The following is a 10,337-nucleotide window of genomic DNA, read 5'->3' on the forward strand; positions in this document are numbered from 1 at the left end:
TTTTAATAGGGTCCTTTGATGTTTTGGAGACTTGCTTCTTGAGTTCTTTATAAATTTTGGAGATCAACCCTCTGTCAGATGTGGGATTAGTGAATATTTTTTCCCATTCTGTGGGCTGCCTTTTTGTCTTGCTGACTGTGTCCTTTGCCTTACAGAAACTTCTCAGTTTCAGTAGGTCCCATTTATTAATTGTTGATCTCACTGTCTGTGCTACTGGTGTTATGTTCAGGAAGCTGTCTCCTGTACCAATTCGTTCAAGGGTACTACCCACTTTCTCTTCTAAGAGGTTCAGTGTGGCTGGATTTATGTTGAGGTCTTTGATCCATTTGGACTTAAGTTTTGTGCATGGTGATAAACATGGATCAATCCGCATTCTTCTACATGCCAGGCTCCAATTATGCCAGCACCATTTGATGAAGAAGCTTTCTTTATTCCATTGTATATTTTTAGGTTCTTTGTCAAAGATCAGATGTTCGTACGTGTGTGGGTTAATACCCGGGTTTTCAATTCGATTCCATTGGTCTACCTGTCTATTTTTGTGCCAATACCAAGCTGTTTTCAGGACTATAGCTCTGTAATAGAGCTTGAGGTCAGGGATGGTGATGCCTCCGGACGTTGCCTTGTTGAACAGGGTTGTTTTGGCTATCCTGGGTCTTTTGTTTTTCCATACAAAATTGATTATTTTTCTTTCAAGGTCTGTGAAGAATTGTGCTGGGATTTTAATGGGGATTGCATTGAATCTGTAGATTGCTTTTGGCAGGATTGCCATTTTTACTACATTGATCCTACCTATCCAAGAGCATGGGAGATCTTTCCATTTTCTGAGGGCTTCTTTAATTTCTTTCTTTAAAGATTCAAAGTTCTTACGATACAGGTCTTTCACTTGTTTGGTTAGTGTTACCACAAGGTATTTTATGTTGTTTGTGGCAATTGTAAAGGGTGATGTTTCTCTGATTTCTCTTTCAGCCCTTTTATCATCTGTATATAGTAGGGCTACTGATTTTCTTGAGTTGATCTTGTAGCCTGCCACTTTGCTGAAGGTGTTAATCAGCTGTAAGAGTTCTCTGGTAGAGTTCTTTGGGTCATTGATGTAAACTATCCTATCGTCTGCAAACAGTGAAAGTTTGACCTCTTCCTTCCCAATTTGTATCCCCTTGATCCCCCTTTGTTGTCGTATGGCAATAGCTAGAACTTCAAGTACCATGTTGAAAAGGTATGGAGAGAGTGGACAGCCTTGTTTTGTTCCTGATTTTAGAGGAATTGCGTTGAGTTTCTGTCCATTTAGTTTGATGTTGGCTGTTGGTTTACTGTATATAGCTTTTATTATGTTTAAGTATATCCCTGTTATCCCAGATCTCTCCAAGACCTTTATCATGAAGGGGTGTTGGATTTTGTCAAAGGCTTTTTCAGCATCTAGTGAGATGATCATGTGATTTTTGTTTTTCAGCTTGTTTATAAGGTGGATTACGTTGATGGATTTTCGTATGTTGAACCACCCCTGCATCCCTGGGATGAAACCTACTTGATCGTGGTGAATGATTGCTTTGATGTGTTCTTGGATCCGATTTGCCAGTATTTTATTGAGTATTTTTGCATCAATGTTCATGAGGGATATTGGTCTGAAGTTCTCTTTCTTAGTTGTATCTTTGTGTGGCTTGGGGATCAAGGTTATTGAAGCCTCATAGAAAGAGTTTGGCAAAGACCCTTCTGCTTCTATTGTGTGGAACACTTTGAGAAGAATTGGTATAAGCTGTTCTTTGAATTTCTGGTAGAATTCTGCACTGAGGCCATCTGGACCTGGACTTTTTTTGGTTGGGAGACTTTTGATGACAGCTTCTATTTCCATAGGGGTTATAGGTCTATTTAAATTGCTTATCTGTTCTTGATTTAGTTTTGGCAAATGATAGCTGTCCAGGAAGTCATCCATTTCCTTTAAATTTTCGAATTTTGTGGAGTACAGGTTTTCAATGTATGACCTAATGATTCTCTGGATTTCCTCAGAGTCTGTTGTTATGTCCCCCTTTTCATTTCTGATTTTGTTTATTTGCGTGTTCACTCTCTACTGTTTGGTAAGTTTAGACAAAGGTTTGTCTATCTTGTTGATTTTCTCAAAGAACCAACTCTTAGTTGCATTGATTCTTTGTATTGTTTTCCTGGTTTCTACTTTATTGATTTCAGCCCTCAATTTGATTATTTCCTGGCGTCTACTCCTCCTGGGGGAGTTTGCTTCTTTGTGTTCTAGAGCTTTCAGCTGTGATGTTAATTCTCTGGTATAAATGTTCTCCTGTTTCTTCATGTGAGCACTTAGTGCTATGAACTTCCCCCCGTAGCACTGCTTTCAAAGTGTCCCATAGGTTTGGGTATGTTGTGTCTTCATTCTCATTGAATTTGAGGAAGTCTTTAATTTCTTTTTTTTATTTCCTCTTTGACCCAGGGATGGTGCAGTTGAGCATTATTCAATTTCCATGAGTTTGTAGGTTTTCTGCAATTTGTGTTGTTGTTGAATTCTAATTTTAAAGCATGGTGGTCTGATAAGATGCATGGAGTTATTCCAATTATTTTGTAGCTGCTGAGGTTTGATATGTTGCCAAGTATGTGGTCGATTTTTGAGAAGGTTCCATGTGGTGGTGAGAAGAAGGTATATTCTTTTTTATGTGGATGAAATGTTCTATAGATATCTGTTAATCCCAGTTGGGTCATTACTTCTATTAGACCCTTTGATTCTTTGTTGAGTTTCTGTCTGGTATTCCTGTCTAGTGCTGAGAGTGGTGTGTTGAAATCTCCCACTATAACTGTGTGAGGCTTTAGATGAGATTTAAGTTCTAATAATGTTTCTTTAACGAATGTGGATGCCTTTGTATTTGGGGCATAGATGTTCAGGTTAGACACTTCATCTTGGTGGGTTTCACCTGTGATGAGTATGTAATGACCTCCTTCATCTCTTTTGATTGATTTTATTTTAAAGTCTAGTTTGTTAGATATTAGAATTGCTACCCCTGCTTGTTTCTTGGGTCCATTTGATTGAAAAAATTTTTCCCAACCATTAACTCTCAGGTAATGTCTGTCTTTGAGGGTGAGGTGTGTTTCTTGTATGCAGCAGAAGGAAGGGTTCTGTCTTCGAATCCATTCTGCTAGTCTGTGTCTTTTTATGGGTGAGTTAAGGCCATTAATATTGAGGGATATTAATGACCATTGATTGCTCATCCTTCTTCGATTTGCGATGGTTGTTGTTGGTGGAATTATGTGTGGAATTTCACCCTTTTGTTCTTTTGGCTGTTGGTAGAGAGGGATTCTCTAATACTTATGTTTTTCTGGTTGTAGTTAGCTTCCTTGGGTTGGAGTTTTCCTTCCAAAATTTTCTGTAGGGCTGGGTTAGTGGACACATATTGCTTGAATCTAGTTTTGTCATGGAATATCTTGTTTTCTCCGTCTATAGTGATTGAGAGCTTTGCCGGGTATAGTAGTCTGGGCTGGCATCCATGGTCTCTTAGTGTAGGTAGAATATCTATCCAGGACCTTCTGGCTTTCAGAGTTTCCATGGAGAAATCAGGTGTAATTCTGATAGGTCTGCCTTTATATGTTACTTGACCTTTTTCCTTAGCTGCTCTTAATATTCTTTCTTTATTCTGTATGTTTGGGGTCTTGATTATTATGTGGTGAGGGGATTTTTTTTTTTGTGGTCCACTCTATTTGGTGTTCTGTAGGCTTCTTGTACCTTCAATAGCATATCTTTCTTAAGGTTGGGAAAGTTTTCTTCTATGATTTTGTTGAATATGCCTTCTGCCCCTTTGAGGTGGATTTCATCTCCTTCTTCTATACCTATTATTCTTAGGTTTGGTCTTTTCATGGTGTCCCATATTTCCTGGATGTTTTGTGTTAAGGATTTGTTGGATTTAAGGTTTTCTTTGGTTGATAAATCCATTTCTCCTAGTGTATCTTCAACACTTGAGATTCTCTCTTCCATCTCTTCTATTCTGTTGGTAATGCTTGTATTGGTAGTGCCTGACTGTTTGTCCAGCTTTTCTATTTTCTGCCTTTCTTCAGATTGTGTTTTTTTTTTTATGTCTCTATTTCAGTTTTCAACCCTTGCAGTGTTTGCATTGCTTCTTGCAATTTTCTGTTTATCTTTTCATCCGTTTGTTTCCTTTTATGAATTTTTTGGTTTGTTCTTTCTTCCATTTCTTGCATTTTTTGGTTTGCTTTTTGTTCCATTTCTCGCATTTTGTGCTTTGTTTCTTCTTCCATTTCCTGCCGTTTTTGGTTTGTTTCTTCTTCCATTTTTTTTCATTTTTGCTTTGTTTTTTCTACCATTTCTTGCATTTTTTGCTTTGTTTCTTCTTCTATTTCCTGCCTTTTTTGGTATGTTTCTTCTTCCAATTCTTGCATTTTTTGCTTTGTTTTTTCTTCCATTTCTTGCATTTTTTGCTTCATTTCTTCTTCCATTTCCTGCCTTTTTTGGTTTGTTTTTTCTTCCAATTCTTGCATTTTTTGGTTTGTTTTTTTCTTCCATTTCTTTGAGGGATTTTCCTATATCCTCTTTTAGGGCCTCTATCATTTTCATGAAAGTGCTTTTAAGGTCGTTCTCTTCTGCTTCATTCGCATTGGAATGTTGGGGTCTTGCTGGTGTGGAGTCTCTAGAATCTGGCGGTGTCATATTTGTTTTTCTGTTGCTGACTGTGTTTTTGTATTGTCTCTTTCCCATCTCTTCTTCTAGTGGGTGCAGAAAGAGCCCCTTACTTGTCTGGGGACCAGAGTTCCCTTTTGGTGGGTGCTAGCAAGTCCAATAATCTGGTGGTTCTTCTATTCCTTGTCCAAATGCTGGTCCCGAGGGTGGGGAAGAAGAACAGGAATCTGGGGCGCTTAGCCTCCTACCTGGTCCCCTGGACCCTATTCTGGGTCCTGTTGTACCTGATCCGGAACAGCTACTCCGCGATAAAGCACTTTTACTTGATTGGATAGCATTACACCAAGATATTTCATGTTGTTTGTAGCAATTGTAAAGGGTGATATTTCTCTGATTTCTTCTTAGCTCTTTTATCATCGTATATAGTAAGGCTACTGATTTTTTTGAGTTGATATTGTATCCTGCCACTTTGCTGAAGGTGTTTATCAGTTGTAGGAGTTGCCTGGTAGAGTTTTCGGGTCACTCATGTAAACTATCATATCATTTGCAAATAGTGAAAGTTTGACATCTTTCCCAATGTGTATCCACTTGATCTCCTTTTGTTTTATGTTTTTTGTCTGTTTGTTTTTGTTTTTTCCCTCTAACTAGAACTTTAAGTCCAGTATTGAAGAGGGATGAGACTAGCAACAGCCTTGTCTTGTTCCTGATTTTAGAAGAATTATGTTTATTTTCTCTCCATGTAGTTTGGTGTTGGCTGTTGGTGTGCTGTATATTGCTTATGCTTAGGCATGTTCCTGTTATCCCAAAACTCTCCAAGACCGTTATCATGAATGGGTGTTGAATTTTGTCACAGGCTTTTTCAGCATCTAGTGAGATGATCATGTGATTTTTGTTTCTCTGCTTGTTTATAAGGTGCACTACACTGATGGATTTTTTATGTTGAACTATACCTGCATCCCTGGGATGAAGCCTACTTGATCATGGTGGATGATTGTTTTGATGTGTTCTTGGATTCGATTTGCCTGTATTTTATTGAGTATTTTTTGCATCAATGTTTATGAGGGAGATTTGTCTGTAGTTCTCTTTCTTAGTTATGTCTTTGTGTGGCTTGGGGATCAAGGTTATTGAAGCCTTGTAAAAAGAATTTGACAATGACTCTTCTGCTTCTATTGGTTAGAATACTTTGAGGAGAATTGGTATTAGCTGTTTTTTGCATTTCTGGTAGAATTCTGCACTGAGGCCATCTGGCTCTGAGCTTTTTTTTTCTTTTTGGTTGGGAGACTTTTGATGACTGCTTCTATTTCATTAGGGGTTATAGGTCTATTTAAATTGCTTATCTGTTCTTGATTTAATTTCGGTAAGTGATATCTATCCAGGAAATTGTCCATTTCCTTTAAATTTTCAAATTTTGTGGAGTACAGATTTTCAAAGTATGACCTGATGATTCTCTGGATTTCTTCAGTGTCAGTTGGTATGTCCCCCTTTTCATTTCTGATTTTTGTTAATTTGCATGTTAACACTCTGCCATTTGGTAAGTTTGGATAGTGGTTTATCTATCTTGTTGATTTTCTTAAAGAACCAACTCTTCATTACATTGATTGTTTGTATTGTTTTCCTAGTTTCTACTTTATTGATTTCAGCCCTCATTTTGATTATTTCCTGGTGTCTACTCCTCTGGGGTGAGTATGCTTCTTTATGTTCTAGAGCTTTCAGGTGTGCTGTTAATTCTCTAGTGTGACTATTGTCCAGTTTCTTCATGTGGGCACTTAGTGCTGTGAACTTTTCTCTTGGCACTGCTTTCAAAGTGTCCCATAAGTTTGGGTATGTTGTGTCTTCATTGTCACTGAATTCTAGGAAGTCTTTAATTTCTTTTATTATTTTTTTCTTTGACCCAGGAATGGTGCAATTGCACATTATTCAATTTCCATGAGTTTGTAGGGTTTCAGCAGTTAGTGTTGTTGTTTAATTCTAACTTTAGTGCATGATGGTCTGATAAGATACATGGATTTATTCCATTTTTTGTACCTGTTGAGGTTTGCTATGTTGCCAAATATAAGGCTTCACTACCCACTCTCACCACTAGACAGGAATACAAGACAGAAACTCAACAAAGGAACTAATCTTGATTCTTTAATCAAGAAATACATCCTCAACTGAATCTGTGGGCCTCCATTTGTGAAGGTGCCATTTGGTTCTGGTCAACCTCTTTCCAGGAAGCCGTGACAACTCCCTTTTCAGAAAGTGAATCCAAAACTCAAATAGTTTCTGATGTCTGAGCCATGGTTTGGAACTGCCACTCAGTTTGCATAGAATAAATCTCTGTCTTGGAGATTAAAAGGTTTCATTTCCTTTTCCTTCATTTTCTGTGGTTGACTTGGCTCACAGAGGTTGCATAATAAGAAAATAAGATGGGACCACCTTGTTGAAAGCAATATAGGGCTATATGAGTCCTCTGTAAGACATTCTTCAGAGTCTAACTTCTCCTCCTTCTTCCCTTTCAGTTAACAGGGTATTAAAGGTAGAGTGCATTCTGTCAGAATCTACAGCTTGTAAGACAATTCTCCTGAGAGTCACTCTAGCTAACCAACTCAGAGTACTCCTCTACCCTGAAGCTTTGGTGTGTATTTCCAAGCTTTCTCACAATTCTCATTTCTAAATACACACAGGTAATAAAACTATAAAATGATGTAACTAAACAAAAGTATCCAGTTTTTATATTCTTGTGTTATCCTTCATCAGCGACTAATATAAATATCATGCAGAACTACTTTTGCAAGGTAGCCTTCCTCAAGAGCAGATGAGATACCACTCTAAAGCTTGAAACTTGCCCCTACCATTCTCATCTGTGGTTCTAATCCATATCTTCAATGCTTAGATCACTTTTCGAAGATCATTCTGGTGAGGAGAGGTAAACCTACACTATAAAGAATGACTCTTGTGACATGCTTTTCTACCTGTCTGAAATGAAATCAAACACAAGCAGAAGTTCATCATGATAAAGGGCAAGTAAACCATACAAGGTAAGGGAGAAATGATTATAAACAGGACAGCTGAGAAAAGATAACTAATAGTTTATTCAATTTTGAAATAAACCTCTATAAATAAATAGCTCCAAGTTTTCTTTAGGAAGCATCAGTATGGAGCCCTTCACAATGCTTAAGAACAGAAAAATCATATAGAAGACGATCAATTCTCATTGTTTCTACAGAGCAAGGGTGTGATTCTAGGTGCTTTCATGTACACTACTTCATTTAAGATGTCCAGTGTTCCTGGAATGCTGTTGCTGCTCCCAGCAACTAGACAGAGAAGGAAACCAAGAATCAATATGATATTTTACCTGGTGTTACATGATGTGGAAATAGCATAATTGAGATTGAGACATAATGAGGCTACATTTTTCTGAGGAAATTGTAGAAAGTTGCCAAAAGAAATGTAACTCAGTAACTATACTCATAAGAAACTAGAGGCTTTTCAGCACACATTGTTAATACGCACAATGCCTTCACTTAAGTAGGAATAAAATGATGCCCAGAGGTATCAGTTACTATTCTTTGTATGTGTCCTTGGCATTGCATCTCTTTAAGATACTTTCACAATACATTCTTTAGATAATTTTCAGAAGGTACAAACAAAGATGACTATTTATCAGCCTATTTATGACTTTAATTATAAGCTAGAGAAACCAAAATTTCAGTTACTTACGGTTTTGGGGAAGTTCTGGATATAAGTTAGTAGGTTAGATGGATGTAGGTGACTAAGAATATGCACTAGGAAGATATATCTTGTACATGGCCCTTTCCTGTCTCTTTTTCTTTTTCCTGGTTGCCACGAGATAAGCAATTTTTGTTCTCTATTCCCTTCTGCCACGATGTTTGGCATCATCATGGCATCATCATCAGCCTAGAAACAACAGAGCAAGCCAATAATGGACTGAAACCTCTGAAACTGTGAGCTCAATTAGATCTTAACTCCCATGAACTGTTTCTCTTACATTTGTCACAGCAGGAAATGTCTGACTAACAGGAAAATAATCAACGTCCATATTTATTTTACCCACAATGAAGCTCAGAGACTGATTTCATATCCATTGCCATCTTGTCTCGGCTTCCTAAATTTAATTTTTACTCTATCCCTTTTTAATAAGAGATTATGAATGGGTAACCCACTGGCTGATTCTAGCCTACAGACCTGTACTGCATGTTATGTACAACATATTTCTACTCTGAGTTACTTACCAAAATTTAGAACTCTTAAGATTCATACTTAAATAAGTATGTCCATCGTGAAAGCATAAGCAATTTGGCCACACTTATTATAGAGCGCCTCCTGGGAATGATCAGCCAGAGCTAGAGCTCAATATGGTTGATACTTTCTATGTGACATACATTATTTAGGTCCTTATCTTCTGTTCCCTTAAATCAACTTTGGTGTGTGTGTATGTGTGTGTGTGTGTGAGAGAGAGAGAGAGAGAGAGAGAGAGAGAGAGAGACAGAGACAGAGACAGAGACATAGAGACAGAGAGACAGAGTCTGTTTCTCTGTGTGTCTGTATATGTACAGGAGTGTGTCTGAGTACACACGTACATATATGTGTTTAAATGGAGAGGTGTTTGGTATCTTCCTCAATCATTCTCCTTTGAACCTGGCACTTAATATTTGCTAGACTAACTGGCTAGCAATCTCCAGGGAACCTCCTGTTTCTACTTTCCCAGTGTTGTTTCCAGATACAGGAAATAACAATTGCATCCAACTTTTTATGTGGATTCTGCAAACTCAAATGCAGATTCACTAAGTCATCTCACTTACTATCTTTACTCACTACCTCTGTGCTCACTGTGGGCTTTTGACTTTCAAACCCCTGCCTCCAATGGTCTTTGGCTCTTAATTATTTATAATGAGGCTGATATCTTTATTTTCTATGTTAAGCTATTCTTCCTAGAACCAATTTATGTATAAGATAGAAAAATTAATTTTACAGACATAAATACTGTACAATTATTGTGGTGAGAAAGAAAATTTGATAACTGCCCTAGTAACAGCAGAACATGTCAGTTATGTATAGCTATTTAGAACATATACTGCACAAAATGACAAATCTACAAGGAAATTGTCTAGAATTTGAACTTTAAAATGAACATATTCATTAGAACATTTCTGTTGTCAATGAGGAACAAATATAGCTAAAATAAACAGAACATTTGAAAAGTTCTCACTAGAGTACTATATAACTTATTGGTCTCTATATTTTTACCATAGAATAAGAAACACCTTAGCATAATATACAGCCATCCCTACAGACAGACCATGAGTTCTCAGAAGGCAGGAGGCACATTTTGATGATTCCAGCATTCTCATGACACATGTAATTCAATCCATAATGACACAGATTCGGCTTGCCAACTAGTGGATTGTGAACACCAGCAGCCATGTGGAATAGGCAGGACATAGTAAAATCACCAAGTCCAAAGGCATATCTTACATGAGCTAATACCATCTCATGGGCAGAAGGGTTCATAGAACCCCACAGAAGCAATTGTTTTTTTACTTGTCAGAATCAATTATTAGACTCAGAGGTCTATAATCCTATTTAAAGAAAAGAAAAACTGAACTAAAATTTGTTTTGTTCTTGTGTCAAAATGGATATTTCTTAATGTTTTCAGACTCAAAACACAACAAAATAACTTTGGATTCATAGTAATCTCGCTTAAATGAAA

The 10,337-nt window shown here is 37.3% G+C and overlaps 1 long non-coding RNA gene across 1 annotated transcript in view; it reads right to left on the minus strand.

The window, feature by feature from the left end:
• The window catches only part of LOC121140038, a 58,637-nt gene extending 48,968 nt beyond the window's left edge, over positions 1-9,669 (minus strand). The window contains exon 1 of the long non-coding RNA XR_005876875.1: positions 8,327-9,669. This is a non-coding gene — a long non-coding RNA (uncharacterized LOC121140038). The remainder of the gene's footprint in view (positions 1-8,326) is intronic.
• Positions 9,670-10,337: the final 668 nt, after the last annotated feature.

Source organism: Mesocricetus auratus, unplaced genomic scaffold, assembly GCF_017639785.1.
Source record: "Mesocricetus auratus isolate SY011 unplaced genomic scaffold, BCM_Maur_2.0 Super-Scaffold_100003, whole genome shotgun sequence".
NCBI classification, from domain to species: domain Eukaryota; kingdom Metazoa; phylum Chordata; class Mammalia; order Rodentia; family Cricetidae; genus Mesocricetus; species Mesocricetus auratus.